A 5,293-nucleotide genomic window follows, 5' to 3' on the forward strand; every position below is an offset into this window, starting at 1 on the left:
GTTGAGTGGGGCACTCAGAAAAATAAAGAGAAAGCGAGAGACAGAAAGGATGGTGGTGGAGGTCGTTGAGTTCAAGGCTGTTCTCAGAAGAAAGTTCTTCCTGATCACCCCCTTAGGGACCCTCCCTCTCTTCCCCAAGAGGCCTGCCCTACCCACAAAGGGATCTCCACATCAAAGGGTCAGGCAGGAAGGAATCCAGGTGTGGTCTTCCACAGCAAGGGTCTGGCCCATAACCACTCCTGATGTATGTGTGCATTCTAGAATCCCATGGCCCAAGGAGGCTGCTCCTTAGCACAGGCAGCCACCTAGGGTTGCTCAGAAGTGAGTCCAGGGAAACTGTAAACTGGAGCAGTAGTAACCACATCTGTCCCAGAAGGGAGCCCAGCCCTCGAGGTTCGCTGCAGTGGAGGTGCGAGCACATGCTATTTATTGCCCGTTGCAAAGGAAGCCTGGCCTCCACCACTGTCTGCAGCTCTGAGTGATAAGAGTTCTGCTCAGCATCCAATAGCAGACAACATGCTGCTCTGCGCCTTGTCTGCACAGAGCACCAGGCACCTGATGCAGGGAGAGTCTCAGTGGTGCAGTTTGCCGCCTCCAGGTCAGAAGTGAGTGTGTCTGACCATAAAGGCATGTGAGGCCAGCAGGAGAGCTGTGCCCAGAAACACAGGGAGGGTTCCAATGGGGTCTTTCATTGAGTTTCCACGACACCAGACACCTGCTATTCAAATAAGCATTGACTAGGAAGGAGAAAGATGAGGCTTTCTGCTACCATGAAGATTTACAGCCTCGGAAATGCAGAGTCACTATGAGTCAGAACCGACTCTATACAGAGTCACTATGAGTCGGAACTGACTCCACGGCACATAATAACAAGTATTCCCTGGAGCCCTGGTCTGATGCTGCCCTTTGTGGCCAGACACTGTAGAATAATAATGCACTCAACTGGAAGATCGGTTTGAACCGCAAGGTTGGTGGTTCAAACTCACCAGCCGCTCCTCGGTAACCCTACACAGGGTTGCTATGAGTCAGAACCAACTGGACGATGACAACAGTACTCCCTGGTGGTGCAAAAGGTTAATGCTCTTGGCTGCTAACTGAATAGGTTAGATATTTTAATCCATCCAGAGATGCCTTGGAAGAAAAATCTGGAAGTAGATCTACTTCTGAAAAATCATCCACTGAAAACTCTGTGGATCACAGTTCTACTCTGATACACATGTGGTTACCATGAGTCAGAGCCAACCCAATGGCAATTACATTTTTCATCAGCTCCTACAGAGTCTTGGTGTGGCGCTGTGGATTAATGCGCTGGACTGCAAAGTCATCTGAATGGCAAGGTGGGTGGTTCAAGCTCACCAGTCACTCCTTGGAAACCCTATACAGAGTTGTTATGGGTCGGAATTGACTCGACAGCACTCAACAACAACAGGGTGGGGGGCCCAAGCAATTTTTTTTTTAAATCCTTTTTGTCTAATATGATATCTGAGACTATCAAGTGCTCAACAAATATGTGTTAACTAAGGAGCCCTGGAGTCCTTGTGTGGTGCTGTGGGTTAATGTGGTGGGCTGCAAAATCTGCTTGAAACACAATATCGAAGGTTCAAGTTCACCAGTTGCTCCTCAGAAGCCCTATACAGGGCCGCTATAGGTTGGAACCAACTCAATGGCACTTAACAAGCAGCCCTGATAGCAAAGTGGATTATGAGCTGGGCCGCTCAAGGTCAGCAGTTTAAATCTACTAGCTGCTTCGTGGGAGAAAGGTAAAGCTTTCTGCTCTCGTAAAGATTTATAGCCTCAGAAACCCTGTGCCTGGTCACTATGAGTCGGAACCGACTCGGTGACACACACCCACAAAGGCACACACACAAACTGTAAATGGCTTTCACATAGTTCACAGTTGAGGATTTTCGGTACTTGACACCTACCAATGTAGAAACTCACAAGTTGTCTAAGTCATTCCTTTGCAGTTCTGATAAGAGAGGAAAATGGTGTGAGCAAGAAAGACTATCCCAGCTTAGCTGGCTGTGTGAGATGGGAGAGATACTGGTGTTAACGTTGGAGCATGGATCCAGTTCATCCAACCCATGAAGGGCCTACTATGCACAGGGATATGCTGGGAAGTCTGGGGGGCAAAACTGAGGCCTAACCCCAAGGAGCCCCTGCCTCTTAGGGAAAATGAACAACTATGGCTGGCCATGGTCATCTAGGATGATTGGACAGTGCTGGTATAGAGATGGAGGATAAGCGCAGAACCCCAAGGTCAGTTTGCATCACAAGATCGGCGGTTCAAATTCACCAACTATTCCTCAGAAACCCTATACTGGGTCACTATGAGTCAGAACCGATTCGACGGCACTTAACAACGACACCCATGATAGAGCCTGATCCAGTTGGTGGAGGCACAAAGAGGGGAGAAGACATACTGAGTTTGCTTGAGGACAGGGTCCAGAACATGCCAGGAGGGGGAATGTGCTGTGTGAAAGCCCAAAAGCTGTGTACTCAGCCGCCAAACACATGGCGCTTCCTTTCTGCCACAGTGTCTTTGCACATGCTGTCCCCTATGCCTGGAATATGGTGACAGGGGGCACACACAAATGTATACAGAGGCAGGAGGCCAGGAGAGGGTTTGAGGATTCAGAAAGGATTTGAGAGCCAGGCTGAGACTTGAGTTTCAGTAGCTTTTCCTCCCCATTATGTCTTGGAGTCCTGGGATAGCACCATAGGATAAGTACTGGACTGAAAGGTCAGTGTAAACTGAAAGATCAGCAATTCAAACTCATCAGCTGCTCCTTGGAAACCCTATACAAGGTCTCTGTGAGTCAGAACTGACTCAGTGGCACTTAACAACAATATCTTGTAGGACCAAGGGAGCTAGTTAGGTGCCTGCTTCCACAACCTAATGTGACCAGGAGGAGGGTAAAGCCAGGGAATGGGAGAGGAGAGATTGGCAAATATAGTGTATTCCGGTGATAGAGGGTTTGCCAAGTCAGGTTGGCTAGGTGGGGTGGGATACATGCATCTCTGCTTCAATGCCAAGGTCTCCTTCCTAAATACACTTGGGAGAGCAGGCCAGTCCAGGGAAGAAAGTGGATGTTTGTGAGGGCTTGCTCCAGCATCCACACATTCATAAACGGGGACCAGAGAGAGACAGCGGTTGACAGAAAGTCACACAGTACACCCAGTAACAGAATCCAGTCTTGCCCTCTGCCTCGTCTTTTCATTTATGTTCCTTTCTCTTCATCCCTCACCTTCTATCCGAATGAAAGAACTCAGGAGCAGTTGCTAGAATTGGCAACTCCTGACCCTCATTTGGTTCATGGGGGAGCAGGCTTGGCTGGAATGAGGTGGGACATTAAGTTAACAGCCCCTCTGGAATGGCTCTGGCTCTGAACTCCTCTTAAAAAATTTGTCTTCAACCCCGAAAACGAATCAAGGAACCTTGTAAAGAATAGTTATTGACAGAAAGCTGCTTGGGGAGCTCCAGGGGCTGGGTCCATGAATCAACTCGCTAGCGAAATGAGATTTCTCAGACAGCCAGGGCTGCAGCCGAAACAGAGTCCATCCTCACCACACTGCTCCACTCCAAAGCTTTTCTTTTCTTTTTTTTCAGGACCCACCATATTCCTGCATGACCGCCTTTAATTGACTAATGTTGTTTGTTGTTAAGTTCTGTCAAGTCTGTTACAACTCATAGCAACCCTTTCCAAGGAGTGACTGGTGAGTTTGAACCACCGATCTTACAGTTCAAACTGTTCAGCACTTATCCTACAATTCCACACCAGGACTTCAGTTGACTAATAGCAAAAAAAAACTATTTTCTCCATGCCTTTTATCCAACAAATATTGATTGAGCACCTACTTTGTGCATTCTGCTCCCCTTAAACAAAAGGCTTCCTGGGGGAAGAGTCTTGCAGCCAAATTAAGACAATGGAAAAATCTGGGGGCCAGGAAGGAACAGAACTTCCTCAGACAGGTTGGCAAGGACTCCTGGAACCTGATGTCACAGTTGCTGTGTGATCTTCAGCCAATACATCATCAACTCTGAGCCCTCGATTTCCTTCTCACCTTTGGCAGTATCTAAGGAGCACTGGTAGCACATTGGGGTAAGCATTGGGCTGCTAACAGTAAGGTCAGTAGTTTAAACCCACGAGCCACTCTGGCTGGCTGCTCCCATAAAGATGTCAAGTGTCGGAAACCCTAAGGGTTGGTCCTACTCTGTTCGATAGGGTGCTCTGAGCCAGAGTCGACTCTATGGCCGTGAGTTGGGTACTTGGTTTGAGGCAGTAGCCACTGGCGTTCCTGAAGAACATTGTTATCTTCATGCTTCCAAATGAGAGTCTTGGGAACTAGGAATTACAATGCCTGTTTTACAGACGAGGACACAGGTCTCTGGGGAGAGCGCACATCATTTACCCACGGCCTCCAGTTTAGCAGTGACCTGGTGGCCAGTTCCAAAACTGCATGCTTTCTGCTCCATTCTGAGACCACTGATGGGGTTGACAAGTGGAGGGGGATGAAGTTGCAGAGGTCTGAAGGTGGGAGGGAAATGCAAGGGGTCTCTCAGGATGTGAGGGGGCAGGTTTGTGAGGCCCCCACTGAAAGCCTAGATCATGGTCAGTGTTTGGGGCCAGGCAGCTGACAGCTATGAACATAGCACAGACCCTTGGCCTCCCCCCACTGCTGTAGGCCCACCCCTCGCCCACTGTGGGAACTCATTCCTCTAAGAGACATAGACCCTCCCTGGGGCTGAATGGGTGGATGTAGTTCATCAGCGCTGACAGGAAACTCTGCTGCCCAGCAGGCTAGGACACTTCTTGGGCCACTTCCCTGTGTCCACCCCTCTAGCACACTCACATATGAGGCCTCTTTCTGAAGTCTGCTCCCCTCCCCCTGCAGGCTGGATTCCTGAAGGATTGCTCTCAGGGAAAGGCCCAGGGACCCAGAGCTGGACTGATAGGCAGGGACCGAGTCCCTCATGGTGGAGGAGAGAACACACTAAGAGCTGCAGGCGCTGGAGGAAATCTCCAAAAACAGCAGAGTCATGGGGTGACCCTCCATCCAAGAAAACCCCACTCCAGGAGCAGAAACAGCAGTCAGACACAGCCTGTGATTAAAGTGGTGCCTTTGTCAGGAGATGAGGAAACGGGGTTGGTGGGTGGCTGGGCCAGCAGAGCGCACACACTCAATACACATTACACACACACACACACCCTGCCTGCACATCTCCTATCCATCCACAGCAGAGCACACACACACTCAATACACATTACACACACACACCCTGCCTGCACAT

Source organism: Chrysochloris asiatica, unplaced genomic scaffold, assembly GCF_000296735.1.
Source record: "Chrysochloris asiatica unplaced genomic scaffold, ChrAsi1.0 scaffold00007, whole genome shotgun sequence".
NCBI classification, from domain to species: domain Eukaryota; kingdom Metazoa; phylum Chordata; class Mammalia; order Afrosoricida; family Chrysochloridae; genus Chrysochloris; species Chrysochloris asiatica.